The following is a 16,855-nucleotide window of genomic DNA, read 5'->3' on the forward strand; positions in this document are numbered from 1 at the left end:
CACTAATACAACAGCAATAAAATTCTGTGGGTAGAGAGACTGTATTAAACTGCTGAGTTTGCAAAATGCACTCCTATGCATTTAGTAGGTGAGAGTATATATATTATATATTATATATATACTCCCAGCTACTAAATATGTAATATATATAAATATATTATGCTAATATACAATAATAATATATATAAATAAATATATATGTATGCATTCCTTCACTGCATGCACTGACGCAGCGATGCGGCTCCAGGAAGATTAAGTCCATTTTGGATAAAACCAATATGAACCGCAACAAGTCGGGGAGCAGGTGGAGGGGGTGCTAAGTGGAAAATGACTGAGGGAGGAAAGAGCAGATTTGGAGGGCAGAGACAGGCCCGAGTGCCAGCTACTCTGCAGAGGGGGTAAATAGGAAGGATGAGTTCAAATCTTGGGGTTTTAGATTCAGATCGGAGAAGAGGATAAAGCAGGAGCTTCCCCTGGTTGCCTGAGGCCAGAGTGTGGGTCTGAGCACAGGAGCCGTACTCAAGGTGATCTGCTGGGCAGCTGCTGCATTCGCTTTATTTCCAAACCTTGTGTTCCTGCTCCTTCTGTCAATAAAAATCCCTGCTTGAATAACTGTGCTGAAGCCCCGTGTCTCATTAAGCCTGAGAATTCAACCCTCTGCTGCAAGCTCTGTCCTCCTACGCTACTCGATATCATTAAGAAATATTGCCCGAGCTGATCCACTAAATCCTCGTATTAGCCAGGACAATTAAATCTAATGCGGAGGAAAAACGGGAGCTAGTGGGGCTTCTCAGAGGTGTGAGCTCCAGCTCTGGAGCTGAGGATGCCGAAGTGATGTGAAATGGGCACTCACCTCCTCTCCTCTGAGCCATCAAATGTGAAATATGATGGGTGAGGATTTTAGATGATACAGCTACACAGCACAACCCTGTAGCAAGAATGCTTTTGTTAAATTTTGCTAAATGAAGTGAATGAGGGCATTATGATGTTGGCAAACACAGCAATGTGGTAATTGTTACATCCCCATGTACTTAATTGAAAAGTGCACTGGCAACAAGTTAGAAATTGATATACCTGCAAATGGTAAATCATTCTGTTTTGAGTTGCTTAACAAAATGCTCAGGGTTTCTGAAGATGAATTGTGGAATACCTTGAAGTGAGAACAGAAATCCCAATGCTGTCACCCTTTTTCTCCGAGGAGTTATCAAATCAAGCATCCAAAATAAAAAGCCAGGCTGTTGTGCTTCTAGGATTTTGCTTCTCTGTCAGATATGAACTTTGTGACTTCTGAGTTTCAAAACAATGTCCTAAACATGTCAGCCATTAGCAGTGATACCTAATGAGAATCACAGAGAACCCCTTAGCAGAATATGTAGTGATTAAGTTAATTTAAATGATTCATCTCCACTGCAGCCTGCTAGACTAGTACAGAACAGTCATTTGCATAGCAATAAAAATCTCCATCTATCCGCACTGGATAGTTTTATAAAGATAGTCCCAACCTTAATAACATCTGCTCTCATTTGTTTGCTTGGGAGTTTCTTTTGGTTACCACTTTTTGCCAGGTGCTTCTCGTGATTAACTAAAACAGGAGATGTCACCACAAAGTCCCCACTTCTGCAATGCCCCAAGCGAGTCCCTTATCAAGGGCACTGCAAACCTTGCTGAGAGCTCTTCCATCTCAGCCTTCGGGGTGAATTCTCCTTATGTGGCATTACTGAAATTGGTATGTGGCCAAGGTATTAACATTAGCACTCCACTTTCACACATGCGTGCACACATACACACGCGGAGGAACCGCAGAGACGATAATGAGCCCGGTTCCAACGCCTGTCAGTCTGCATTAACCCGGGCTTTAAGCTCCCATCTTGCTGCCGTTGAAGTAAATTGCTAAACTCGCTCCAACTTTAAAAAGGTGCAAGATCAGATCCTTACATTTGAAATAAATCAAAGAGAAAAGCTCTGCCAAGTGAATCGCTGGCAAGTTTGTATTTTCTGGAAGATCTTATTCCCTGTGCATGGAGCCGCTTGGCCAAGTCGGCCGCAGCCGGAGGTGATACCGCAGCATTGTGTAACCTGCAAACCCCCCCCAGCCCCAACAATTAATGACTAATTGAAATTACTTCTCCCGAGCTGACCTAGAGCCATATGGATTAAAACAGATTTCTGACTGCTAATTACACTACATCATTTTCCCAATTATTTTTAAAATTGGATTATGTACCGGGAGATGGGATGTTTGAAGCAGCCACTAATGAGCGAATCATGCATAAAAACTTGTTTGTTATGTTGGTGATTGAATGAAATCAGGTTGCAGGCACGATGTCGTGTCCAAATAAACAAGAGAAACCAGAGAAATTCTGAGAGCAGCACCAATTTGCAAGCTATGATTTAGGTAGCTCCAAAAGCCATGTTAAAACCAGGGAATGTTTTAGAGTATTGAACAGGTATTTCCCTCGCTGGAACGGTTCTAGGAGGGCAACCACCAGTTCCACCTATTGGGCTGGGAGCTAAAGCAAAGATGGGCAAGGGGAAAGGTGATCTTGAAATGAAGGTGAAGGACGGAGATGGGAGCAGGGCGGGGATGCAGGAGGTACCAGAGGATGCTCCTGTTCCACCGAGTGCAGAAAACTTTGGATCATCAAACTGTGCGAGCAAAGGAGGTTCTAGTAGCTCATAAATCATTGTTTTACCAGTGCAAAAAAGTCATGTTTGATTTACTGACTCCGTTCTGCTTGGCTCTGAGGCATCCAGGACGACAGGGACATGTTATTGCAGCGATTTCCAGGAATGGTTAATGTTATATGCTGGGTTATTGAGGGTTCCAGGGTATTTTCCTCAGAAATTACTATGTTACCTAAGTGACCAAGGAGTTTATAATCCATTTGCAAAACTTGCTGAGGAGCCTAAGAATGTAAATCTGATTATCAGAGCGACTCCAGTATTGTGGTTTTTCTAAACGTTTACCCCAGCTCCCTGATCTTATCAAGAAAAACAGAACAATTTAATTGCTACAAATAGTCTATATATTGAAGGACCTAAAACTCTTTAGATTCCCTGCTCAAATATTCTGAAATCTAGTTTTAGTCCTTTTATACATTTCTGGCTGAACAGTTTTGCTGTGATTTCAGGGCAGTTCAGGACAATATTGCAAGTTCCTGTATAGATTTGTAGATCAATCAATGGATCAATCTACATATCTATCTACATATCTATCTGTCTGTCTGTCTGTCTGTCTATCTATCTATCTATCTATCTATCTATCCATGCATCTGCCTGCCTACCTACCCACCTGTATTTTGTAGATCAATCAATGGATCTATCTACATATCTATCTAAATATCTGTCTGTCTGTCTATCTATCTATCTATCTATCTATCCATGCATCTGCCTGCCTACCTACCCACCTGTATTTTGTAGATCAATCAATGGATCTATCTACATATCTATCTACATATCTATCTGTCTGTCTGTCTATCTATCTATCATCTATCTATCTATCCATGCATCTGCCTGCCTACCTACCCACCTGTATTTTGTAGATCAATCAATGGATCTATCTACATATCTGTCTGTCTATCTATCTATCTATCTATCTATCTATCTATCTATCTATCTATCTATCTATCTATCTATCCATGCATCTGCCTGCCTACCTATCCACCTGTATTCAAGCGGCCATCATACTGCATGAAAAGATTTCATCGCCATAGATTTATGGCTAATTTGTCCTGAAGATTCTTATAACACAATTTCACAGCAAATTTCAGTGCTGCATTGTTTTTCCTCATGGAATTACGATGTTACTGCTTGGAAAATAAAGCAACCAAAAAAAATTCAACATGATCCAAACCATATATATGCAGGATGTAAAGAATGAGGTTTCTAGAATACTTGCTCCCAAGCTTCAGATTTAAATTTACAAATAGTAAATAATATTCATTTCTTTTCTGATGCAACAATTGTGTTATAACTTTGAAACTTCAGTTATTTTTCTCTTCTGATATAAAAAAAAGGTATATAGCAAGAAGAGAATGAAATTATAATGCACTCTGTAGAAACAATCAATATCTTTGAGTCAATCTCCCATTCCATTTTTTAAACTACTTTCTCTAGTAAACCTGAAGAACCAACTTCCTTAGCAACAGAAGCAAGAACCAGCTCTACATTGCCACGGATGCCAACAGAATTCAATAAGAAAACAGTTGTTGATTATTTATCTCTAAGTTATTTGAATGAGGCACAGTTAACTTCAATGATCAACAATCCAGTGTTTTTCTTCAGCCCAGCCATAATGCAAAACCTAAATAACTTATTCTGCTAATTGCTCTGTTCAAAGTATTCTCATTGTTTTCAGTGGATTAAAATGCTAGAGAACAATTCTTGCCTCTGAACTGAAACTTCCCATTAACCTCATAGCAAAGTGCGACCAAACATTGGACAGTTTGTCCCACATGGTGACATTGGTCATATTAAAGGGACGGAGCGGGATTTGCACACAGTTTACACTGACACACAGAATGGATATCACTAGTGGTATCACTCTACTGGTGTCACCCTATTTCAGCGATGTTAGGGCACTGCTGCAGTTATTTTTATTGAAATGGTTTGTAAGGAAATCAATATTTAAAATTGATTTTTTCATGGCATTTTAATTCTGTGCTATGGTGATTTTAATCTAATCTAATCGTCAATCTTCCAATTGTCCCAAAAGTCAGCAACAGAACCTCACATGACCGAAACTTTTCTTGTGGTGTGTTGCTTGTAACTGCTCTGTCACTTAAAAACATTTTGTTTAGAAGTCCAGATTTACCTTCCACCTTGTCATTGCCGTTACATTATGCTCTTTATGTGTAAACACAGTGTACTTCAAAGAGCACATTTCATTATTAATAGTTAATAGGAGAAATGGAAATAAAAGCTCCACAAGCTGGTCTTGTAGCTGGGTAGCAACTCCCCACGCTTCATGGGCAAGCTTTGGTTTCTGTTGGCCACCGTTCCGAGATGAGATGGCTTCCTCGCAGGGACGCAAACCAACCCCTTATTTTTGTACTTGCTGGGTATGTAATCTTCAAATAATGAGTATTGGGATGAAAACAAGTCAAAGTAGTATCCTGGAGCATTTTCAGCCTCTCTTGCTAAGGACAGCTCGATGAAGAGTTACAGCCTCCCAATAAGCACTTGGCTGTGGAATTAAATGTGTGATACACATTCTCTCCCCTGAGCTAACTCTGCCACGAAATGAAGCTGGGATATTGATGACTTCAAAGGAACTGTAAAAACTAAGTAACAAGCCATGATCGGCCACCACATTTAAATACTCTTGACAGAGAAAAACCGTTAGAGTGGGAAGGGTGATTTTGAGCCCATGGTATTTTTCTACAAGGTGTAATGAAGCTGGCAGGGTTGTGCACCCACAGCACACAATGCAGTGGCACAGGAGAGGTGAAATACTATTTATTCACGTTTTTGTTAACACAGTTATTAGCCCGGCAGGAGGTGCTGTGTTTAATTTATAACCTAGATCACTGTGTCTCGTCAGAGACAATGTCTGACTCAGCCAGCCCCCACGAGTCACAGGACTTCTGTGATTTACAAAAATACCGCAGCTCCTCCATGTCCCACTGGGAATGGGTCCCCCCGTGCTGGGCAGTGTGCAAACATTTCTATAAATTACATTTTTGAGGCTGAATTTTCCAGTGCACTATACACACTCTCATTGCTTATTCAGCGAATACAGCAAATAAAGATGCTGTCTGATACCTGGTTGGGACTCAAGAAGAAGTCCTTGATCAAAGGACAACTACCTTTATATTTAGCGATTCCCTAATAATTCTCTTGGAAAGGTTTAACACCAGCATGGGTCTTCAGTGATGGGAAATTTATTTAGCTGTCTATATAGCTCTCTTCACATTAATGACATGCTATTTTTCCTTCTACTTAATTAAGACTATCTTCAAAGAGACCCTTTTATAAACAAATTAGGGTTATCTGGCTCAGAATTTAAAACGTAGCACTGTTTGATCAATACAATCAATTGAAGAGATCTAAACCCATCTCTGGGATACTTCATTTCTTTCTTGGAAGTTTTTGAACACCTTGCTTGAGCAGAGGTTCAAGTGCGTGACAGCCTCACAGCCTCCTACACCGTCAGCGGGGCACTTAGAATGGAGGCAAATAGCACTTAAAGCCTTCAGTGGATCCATTGCCTTTAAATAAAATCAAGTGAATTGGACATGGCGAACCTGCCATGCACTGACTGATCTGGAAAGAGCTTTAATCTGTTTTTCTTGTCAAAACAACAGGAAATTCAGATCGAGAATGTTAAACATCTGAAGATCTATGTAGATTCAGATGCAGTGGATTAGATGCGCTGTAAATTTATACTTCTTATACAGAATGCAACCTTGGAGTCATAATTCTCATTTGGGATGCTTTGATATAGGATTTTTCAGGCTTGCCCTCATTACGAAGAATGATGAGATTGCAGTAAATTGATGAATTTATATACATTTAAAATATGTCCTCCAGGACAACTTTTCACCTTGGTGTAAACTGGAACATTTTATCTTTATGTGTAAACTTCCTAACCAGAGAATCTGCATTTCTACATACGTCTCTTAAGTTCATTTCACGATGCAGACAACATTGCATCGTACAAATTCGGATTCCAAAAGCCTCACTACGCTGCAGACCTACAAGCAGATAAAGCCAGCCTAAAGAAGCACAAGAAAGTAGCAAAAAGAAAGTACCTAAAGAGTTACCAGACACAAGGAAATTACATCTTTGTCTCACTAATTCAATACTGCCACAAAATTCGTGACAGAAACTAACAATTTCATGATTGTCATCTACCAGCTCAACAGCAAATTCTCTTATCTTGCAAAAAACCAATAGTTAGTCATGCCTGCTCCTGAGTAGGCTTAGAAAAGTACTCATGTCTGTACATCTCAAGTCTCTTGCCTCTCATTTGTTTCAGTAGACGATGCACATTTTGTGAAGGGAAAATGAGAGTTTACGGATATACTTCCCGCTTTTCCAACATCTGGATATAATGCAGTGTTCAGGATGCACTGGGGTCTGTTTCTACCCTATGTCAGTCACAATTTCGATGTGATATTGATAACATGCAGTTCTGGATGGTTAATTTAGTTCAAATTTATCTGTGCCAAGATATCAAGCTGATAGTTGATCTTCAGCTTTGTTCTGCGGCTTTAATTAAGTTTTAGAAAAGCTTACAGATCAATTTATTTTAGTTAATGCAAATCTGCACCTATAACAACACGACTCAGATATTTATCACTCTACTCCGATTCCCTTTTCATGCTTCAGCAATTCACGTTTACATCTGGTTTAAGTTTCTCTAATCTAAAATAAATCAACATGAAAAAGCATTTGATTTCTCATTTAGATTCCCAATTGCCTTTTATTACAATAATAATATTCCTTGTCTGATTTTAAATGAGAGAATTGGTTGGTTACAAATAATGAATAAAAATGTTGTCCCCCCTGTAGTTTTTGCAACTAACCTAAATTTTATTTACCTTTAAAAAAGTAAAAGCAAATTGTTGGTTTTTTTTCTTTTTCTACAGACGAGATAATGTAACATTATTTAAAGAAAGCATAGCACTTAACCTATGGGGGCCAGACTGAGAATCAGGATTTAGAAAGCTGCTGTGCTGAGGTGAGTTGCTCTACACACGCTGGCTTTTCCAGTGGCTGTGTCCAGACCATGCCTGTTATTCACCCCAAATTGGCACAGCATTTCATTTCACACGGGTAAGAGCTTTTACGGCAATAAACTGGCGGCTCCCTGACATCTCTTATGGGCAAAGCTCAACAAGAGACTGGACGACGTCCTCAAACACACGGGGTGACCTGTGGGGTGTCCTGTGCAGGGACAGGAGTTGGACTCCATGATCCTTGTGGGTCCCGTCCAGCTCAGGACATTCTATGAGTCTATGAAATCAAATCAGTTATAGCTGCACCAGGTTACAATCTCTTCTTAAAATGCAAAAGAAGGCTGTTTTCAGGTGCATGTAGGCCCTGCACCTGCATCCCTGCAAACAGCACCCGTGGTGGCTTTGTGTTCATGTATGCATGCAGTGTGTTTGTGACACATAACGTGGCGCTTCTACCCATGCAAAGCATTTTGTGGTGCTAAAGAGTCACAGCTACAAAATGTCCCTCGATTCTCCCGCAGCTAAATTTGCAGAGTCACTATTTTCTCAATTTTGTTTCAGAGCTTTTAAACGAGTTTAAATCCAAGCTGGTCACAATGACCTTTTGGCACAGCATGAAAAAAACACAGAATCAACTCTTTCCTCTGGAACCCCCATTTTTTACCGAACGTTGCACATTTCACAAGTAGTCATTTAAATACTTCGCAGTATTTCTATAATAACAGGTCTGTGGTATGGAGAAGAAAACATTTGCCCGTCTCAACATTTTTGCTGTAGGCAACTTCGATTATTCTCAACCTGTATCCATTATAATTCGATCTCTAGAACTCTACAAAGGGGAAAAAAAATCAGTTTGTAAAAACATGAGCTCTCTTTATTTTTCATTAGAGAATTTTATGTACATTGTGTTATGCCAATGAGGTGCGATTTGTCACGGAGTTAATGGGGCAGGATACTACTAATTAACCAGATGAGATACAAGCCAGTAGATCCAACTTTCTCAGGAGCAGAGGAAATGGCTGTAAAAATTTTCCCAAAGTATTTAGGTTCTGGGGTTTGCATAATGTGATTTACCTCTGCCAAGCACTTGCTGTGAAACCATAGCCATAGCCAGCACTGGAGTCACCGAAAGAGCGCATAGAGTTAAAGGATGTTTTTCTGATGAAAACGGTGATTTTTTTGCCATGTGGGTCTTGGCTTTTCATTTCTTACTTGACCTTTTGTGAACATTTCAGTGGGTAGTTTTTTTTCACAGTCCACTCATCCAAAACACCATGTAGATTCTGCACCGTATTGATTTTGTTCATTGTAGAAAATGCTGACTGTAGAAACAGAATAAAACTCTACTCCTCTTAGCTTTTCACAACTTCCAGTGGCTCGCGAAGGTCAGAGGAAAAAGCCATACCCCACCCTCCAAAGGAGTGGTTGCTTGGGAACTGGAGAATAATTTTCAGATTGTTATATACAACATGAGCTGCTGTTCAGACAGCTTCGTGGTTCTAAGGAAAGACTGGCAAGACCAGCAAATTCAGGTTCTGCTCATTGATTCTTTTCCCTACTCCCTGTGATCATTTTACTCTGGATGTCAGGAGCGTATCTTAAGTGTGCCTCTTCATTTCCATCACCTGCTTATCTACGCAGATCAATTATCAACAGGAAGTTTTAATTGGAAACATACGTCTGCCTGCAAAGCGCCATAATCAACGAGTCCTTCTTTTGCATTCAACTTGTGGAGTGGCTGAGAAAACGGGGACATTATTGTGCTAATCTTCATGAGTCAAGCTGCAATTTTTATATCCGATGTGGAAATTTGGGTTGGATATTTTATTTTTTCCCTAAATTAGCTTAGCCGTAGTGATAGTAAGGAATCCCATTTCTGTACTTGATGGGTTTTTTAGTATGCAGTTTTAAAACGAGGAAGAAGACATCTAAAAGCAAAAATTTCACTGTAGCTTCCTCTGGCTCCAATATCTAAGGCAGAAGATGCTCTTTGAAGCAAGAAAGTGTTTCAGCATCATATGAAAGGCACAATGTGCCCGGGGAGCCCACACAATCACCCTCCGCTCCTCCTCAGCTCCCCCCAAAATGTGGGGTGGAAAGAAGAAACAGCCCAAGCTACTCTCTCTTGGGCAAGTCTGGCATGAAAGGACATGTTACACCAAAAGACTCAGCAGAGAGACAATTTTCTCTTTCTTCCTCCTAAATGATATTTTTCCTTATTTTTATTTTATAATATGAAATCTTCTGGGGTGCTTTTTGCACAGAAGACTCTAAAACGTTGTTCTTTTCTTTGGTTTTTATTGACAATTTTATCCCTCTGGAACAAAGGATTAATTTATATTTTCCTGTTAATAGGAGCATTTTTACAGCGCTTGCACAACTGTGGAAAATGGGCACCACAGCATTATTTTTTTGTCTGCTTACTCAATTATTGCCATACAAAATAAGTTATTTTAGAAATGTCTTTCGAAGTAGGTCAGGACAGAACTACACGAGCAAGGAGTCTGTGAGTACCGTTCCAAAAATAAGTGATATACCCTGATTTGAGAGAGGTTCCGGGTTGCTGAAGACCTCATTGGCTATACCACTGCATTTAGAGGCATGTTAATTAGAAGAGTAAAACTAATTAGGTGGTTCAACAGCCGGCTTTGGAGCTGTAGGTGCTGCCGACAGATGGGCAGTGGCATTGCAGCAGTCATGATGCTGAAGGTGATAAAGGTTTAAATTATGTTTCTGATTTGTGTATTTTGGAGCTGTTGTGGATTATCTGTTTAGATACGACAGCAGACACGCAAAATTTGACTTTTAGGGGAGATTCACCTCCTTCTTTGTCCAGGACAGTCTGTTCATGGAGCTACCAAGGGGGCTGCTGGAATATTTCAATGAGATATTGAATGAGATTGGGGTTTGGAGGGTTGGTATTTTTTCTTTTGAATGTCGGTGTGTCATTGGGCATTTTAAGATCTCCCCAGATCTGAGCCTTGGTTTCTATCTGCTTCAGCTCCCTGCCTGTAAAATAGATTAATCACATTTACTCATCTCACAGGAGCACGGTGAAAATGCATGCAGAAAAAGATTGTCAGATGTTTGTATATCATTTAACAGGGAAATATTGGTACCGAAAATAAACATCTGAAAGCCTTCCTGTCCAGGGCAGAGAAACACAAAGAACATTTTTCTATGCTAGCAGTCAGCAAGTAATTTGGAGAGTGAGTAATTCTTCCCCTCAGAGACAGGCACCAAACGCATCCACCGAGCTGTAGATTTAACTGAAAATGTGTAGTTATCAAATGTTCTACCAAGTCAGGGGGCCTGTAGGCTGATCTCGCTTGTTAATCCAGCATTTGGCATAAAAGGAATCAGAAAATAGCATGTTTGTTTAATTGTTTTTTCTTTTACTCTGGTTTACTCTGGTTCGAGTTCATCCTTTCCCATTAACAGCAGTTTTTAAAGCATTTCTAGCCAGGCAGACACCGGGGATGAATCCTCTTGATAACGTGGTTTTCTGGCGGTGCCGCGGGGTTGCCAAGTCTTGCTGTTGCAAATGTGCTCCCGAAAGTGAGTGACTGTGCCCTTTGCTTTCCTATTCTTGTTTTTCCCTTTTCTTGTTTTACTATGAACACCTGTTCCAAGACCAAACAGTCATCCATGGGCTTCCAGGTTTTTCGAGTAAATTCATCCTATACACGCTAACCCAGAAAATAATTACTATAATTTCTTTTTTGGTATATCTGTATACATGTAATTAGTTTGATCCCATGATTTCTGAGCCAATAACTCTTTCTTTTTGTTGTTGACCTGATCATGATTTTAGTGGAATTACTGCTCTCACCACACCGATTTGCTACAGCATTACTGCGAATAGAGCGAAGACGAGGAACATACTTTCATCTGTAGAGCAGCACTGCAGAGCCAAGTGCATCAGCTGAAACCTCCATTTGTATTTCTGCGAACTTCAAATGAGAATTTAGTGTGGCTAACAATTTATAAAGGGTTTTGAGAAGAGCGTTAGAAGTTTCTCAGTGAGCAACGCAAAGGATTTCATGGTCCTGGAAGTCTGAGTGAGATGTAACTAGGCTGAAAAGCTCATTGGTGGAGTCGCTCTTATCATGTCTGCAAGAAGACTAAGCCAATGACACCCTGATGGTACCATGGCTTTTAGGATGCTCCTTTACCATAAAACAGTGTTACCTCACTTGTTTGGAGGTTTCAGCAAGTTCTAGTTTATTTTGAACATTTCTGTTACCATCAATAGCTCAATTTTCTAATACTCTAAATACTTGTGGGAAAAGCCATTTACTCTTTTGCTCCCTCCTCAGCTCCTCAATTCCTTTCCAGTTCCTCCTGGCCAGAATGAAACCAGGAATGAAAAGAAAAGGTCTAGGCTTGGGGATGTTTGGTAGCAAAGTCCTTCCCCACCTCATCAAGTGAAATAATCATTGCACTGTCAAGCAAATTACATCTTCTGTTGTTCCAGCTGTTTTATTTAGCAGGATGCTTGTGTAATTCATTGAACTCCCATGCTTCTTGCACCCACCAGCCCACACATGCTGGGCTCATCCCACAGGACAGGCTAAACCAAGGAAATTTCTCAGAGAGGTCAGTTTAACAATGTTATTCTATTTTACTGCTGATATTATCACACACAGGCTGGCTGGGGTTGAAGGGACCTCTGGAGATCATCCAGTCCAACCCAGCTGCTCACGCAGGGTCACCAGAGCAGATCACACAGGGTCGGTCCAGACGGGTTTGAATGTCTCAGAGAAGGAGACTCCACAGCCTCTCTGGGCAGCCTGGGCCAGGCTCTGGCACCTCAAAGTGAAGAAGTTTCTCCTCATGTTCAGATGGAACCTCCTGTGTTTCAGTCTGTGCCCGTTGCCCCTCATCCTGTCCTTGGGCACCACTGAACAGACTCTGGTCCATCCTCTGACACCCACCCTGGAGATATTGATCAGCATTGATGAGATCCCCTCTCAGCTTCTCTTCTCCAGCTGAACAGCCCCAGCTCTCTCAGTCTCTGCTCATCATAAAGAAGCTCCAGACCCCTCATTATCAACATCGAGATTTTTCTCCTACTCTTTGAACACAAGCCCTATGGGGAGAGGCTGAGGGAGCTGGGCTTGTTCAGTCTGGAGAAGAGGAGGCTTAGAGGTGAGCTCAGCACTCTCTAGAACGACCTGAAGGGCAGTTCTAGCCAGGGGGGATTGGGCTCTTCTCCCAGGCAGTCAGCAATAGGACAAGGGGGCATGGGCTTCAACTCTGCCAGGGGAAACTGAGGCTGGAGATGAGAAAGCAATTCTGTGCAGAGAGAGTGGTCAGCATTGGAATGGCTGCCCAGGGAGGTGCTGGACTCACCGGCCCTGGAGGTTTTTAAACTGAGATTGGCCATGGCACTTAGTGCCATGATCTGGTCAATGGACTGGAGTTGGACCAAGGCTTGGACTGGATGATCTCTGAGGGCTTTTCCAACCCAGTGATTCTGTGATTCTGTGAAATGTAACTGATTGATCAAGCAAAGCGATGATCCCAGCTATAGGTGAGGAGATGCACCCACCACCCCAGCCAAGGGGTCTGTTGGCAGGTGGTGCCATCGCTCCTCCAGCATCACCTCATCCAGCCCAGGGAATTAAAACCTGCGCTTAGAGGTGCACACAAATGGACCTTTCAGCCTGGGCACGGTATGACTGCAGCGTTCTGCGCTGCCCTTCAGGACGGCGGGTGGGCTGGTGTTTGAAAAGTGCTCCCACCTGGCGATTAACCCGAGCAAGAACAGTGCTTGTCACAAAATGCTGCTTTTTCTTCTTTTTCCTTTGCCAAAGGATCTTCTTCTAGCTTTGACTTTAAATAAGAATAGAAATCCTTCAGATTTCCTCAGGATTTTCTTCTTTCAAAATAATACTCTCAAAATCCTCACCTTTTAGAGGTTTAGATTCTCACCGTTAGATTCTTTTTTGCTGCCGAATAAGAAAAAAGGAGCATTTTTGCACAAAAAGAGCATACCCCTAATTTCACTCCCATTTATCAGCAAATGTTCTATAGCAAGACATGCCTGCATTGCTTTGTAGCCCTATCAGTCAGGGTATCAGCAAAACCCCCTGTTACACGGGTACCTGTGAAAAGCTCCCAGCAGTTCTGTTGGCCAGCACTTCACAAGTGGGGATTGTCGGTTTGCTTAGAGTGCTAAATTGAGATACTCACGGAGTTCTTCCCTTTCCGAAAACCAGCCTTGCTGGGTGTCTGAAACTCAGGAAAGTCTCCCAAGTCATTTTTCTTCAAAGAGTTTAGCCATTCAACATGGATTTCTTTCATCCAGCACAGGTAAAATAACTTTCCGATAATTCCTGTGGCTGGTGAATTAGGACTGACTTCCCTCTGTGGAGTGCACCCGCCGCACGTCTTCTGTCTTGACCACTTTATATCGTTATTAAAATTACCAGAAACCTTTAATTCTTTGACATGGAGCAGAAAATTTATGACAAGGCTGAAGTCTAAACAAAGTTCATTTGTGCATTACTGAGGAAGTCCTTTCCCAATAAAAGGGCTTGCTTGCTTTCAGAGAGACACAGAAAGGTCTTTGCATGCCTGTCATCTTTCACAATAACAGCATCAATATGCACGAAGGTTAATGTCTCACAAAGGACTAGGAATCTGCATATTACATTTATCAAAAGATGTGTAAATGAGCCATATAGGAGTCTACTACAATGCCTTGCTTAATTTATTCCATGTACAATAAAAAGCTGATGAGATTTCATGCATGTTTACTTTTTGAAAGATAACCGCCTGAGTGATTGAACTAGCTATGGAATACAAATACGGTTCAAAGTAATGTGTTTATCTCCCTGACATTTTAATCTTGAAAACTTTCTTATTCCCATTGTTTTGACAAAGCGATTCTCCTTTGTGAGAATAATCTCTCCCAAACATGAGAGGACTTGCTTTGTTTCAGACGTACAATATATCTGAAAGTTTGTTAGATATGCAGAAGTGAAACAAAAGACCTATAGTAAAAGCATTTTTATTTCTGATATTGTTTATTTTCCTTCTAGAACTTTAAAGGGTAGCAAAATTAATTAAATCTGAAGTGAAACGCTGAAGTTTTAGAAATAGGGAAATCCTGGTTTCATAAATAAGTGACAAAACGCAGAGCTTCACGTCGCAATCCTCTGCTCTCGGAGCAAGGTCCTTGACAAGTGATAGATAGGCTGTGAAGTTGGGCCCTTGTACATCCATTTTGGCCTCCATGGTGCTAAATAGCTACTAATGCAAGCTATTTCACATTCCTCATCTTAGTCTAAGTATTACCTAAAAGAAAAATGTAATTTAAAGTTGTTATAAGTCAGGATTTCATATTTCTGTGGCACGAAGCTTCTACTAGTATCTAAACATTTCCCATTTCAACAGATGGATATTTTCCCCCGCGATTATGAACTTATTGTTATCTTTACCTTCTGCTTGCTAGCTGCTCTATCTTTGTTCTCCGGTGTCCACCAGGTGCAGACGAAACTTTGTTTTTTTCAGTTTTTCAGTCACTTTCCACCACATTGGTTCTCACCGTATGGACGCCTTTGGATTCTGTATTAGATGGTACCCGGTGTTTCTTGAGCGCACATTCAGCATCACTTGAAGGCTTTTCCCTTGCAGATGCAGCAGTTTCCCGAATCCTTCACGCTGGAGGGAATCCTGTCGCTGTTGGCACTGGAACAGACCCCTCTTTGTGTTCCGCTCAGGTGCTGAAAGCTTCTTGGAGCTGTTGCTGAACGCGCTCATTTAACCTCCCCACCCAATTACTTTCAAACCGTGAGATAAAGTTTTCAAGCCTGCTGCATCTAAAGCTCCAGAGAGATATTTTGGCACGCAGAAGCCTCATCCCCTGCATTTCACTGCCCTACCAAGTCTCTGAGAGCATCGGCCAGCCCGTGATTCACCCCTTGTGCTGCTCCATCGTCCCATGGTTATCAAGTATCTCCTACCGCTCCGGTTTCAAAGGCGCGACCTTATTTCACACAGAGTAAGATACTCCAAAATGAAGTATCTAATTGCAAAGCAACTAGTTGTATTTTTCAGCCTCAAAACTCTGGTTTTAAATAATCCTTAAATGTCTTTTAGAGAGTCTCCAGAGCTCTGGAGTTTTGTGGAACTCTGCAAAAGACTTTTCCTTACCATGACTGGTAAGTGAGCATGTAAGTGTCCTTACAGTTAGAAAAGATAGCAGATACAGGAGTGAAAAATAAACTCCCACACAGAGTACATTTTGTCAAATTATCCTTTAACAAAAGAGCCTCTTGCTTAACAAAGCCACAATAACAAATTCTCTATACTCTGGTGTGCTCGTAGGACAGCTCAAACTCTCACAGACTCACAGAACTGTATGAGTAGGTATTTCTCAGAAAGCATTTAGATTTACAACAACAAAACCTCTTAATTTACATTATCATTGATTCTTTGTCATCTTCAAGAGGCCACATCTTCATGCTGGCGTTGTACCAAAGCACAGCACAGAAACAGCTACAGGTTCAACAGGTCTAGAGCACCAAGCCCAAATGGGTTGCCTAGGTAAAGAAGAGTCGCGGCGAAAAGTATAGACAAATAAAACTTTGGTTAATACTATGTGCTGATAAAGCTGATTACTGAAACTCATTCATCTAGAGGCACTGGGATTTCGCTGCCTGCTGTAGGACATAAACTGTCACAATGCTGTGGCTGGAATTCAGGGAGGGCGATCCAAGGCTCACAGCCCTTGGGTCTACAGGGGAGAATTCAGTGCCAAAGGTAGATTCACTTAAACAGGTGAAAAGAAGATAAATGGATTTCATTTAAAGAAAAAAAAGGAACAACAAAACAGTGACTTTAGAGCAAACAGGTTTGCCTGTTGCTGCCTTCATTAGGTAGAACAGGCTTTCTCCAGATGGCCAACACCTCCTTGGGACGGCTCACCTCATTCTCCTCTTGCAAGCCTTACACCAGGTTTCTTCAGGAGATGGGCATTAGGGTGCAAGTAGCATTTCTTCATCACTTCGCAAATGCTCACAATAAAACGTGTCCAGTTAATATAGCTTGAAAAATGTCAATCACGGATGTCGAACGCTTTTACGCTACGATAGAAATATATCAATAATCTCCATTAAAAAAATAAAATCTGATTTTTTTTTGTCAGAGGGAGACTTCATGAG

The 16,855-nt window shown here is 41.2% G+C and overlaps 1 protein-coding gene across 1 annotated transcript in view; it reads right to left on the bottom strand.

The window, feature by feature from the left end:
- Positions 1-15,413, bottom strand: part of C8H10orf90 (chromosome 8 C10orf90 homolog) — a 103,284-nt gene extending 87,871 nt beyond the window's left edge. Inside the window, exon 1 of the mRNA XM_071812239.1 lies at positions 15,131-15,413. The gene's annotated coding sequence lies outside the window, so the exon portion shown is untranslated. The remainder of the gene's footprint in view (positions 1-15,130) is intronic.
- Between the last annotated feature and the right edge of the window lie 1,442 nt (positions 15,414-16,855).

This window comes from Patagioenas fasciata, chromosome 8, assembly GCF_037038585.1.
Source record: "Patagioenas fasciata isolate bPatFas1 chromosome 8, bPatFas1.hap1, whole genome shotgun sequence".
Lineage (NCBI taxonomy): Eukaryota > Metazoa > Chordata > Aves > Columbiformes > Columbidae > Patagioenas > Patagioenas fasciata.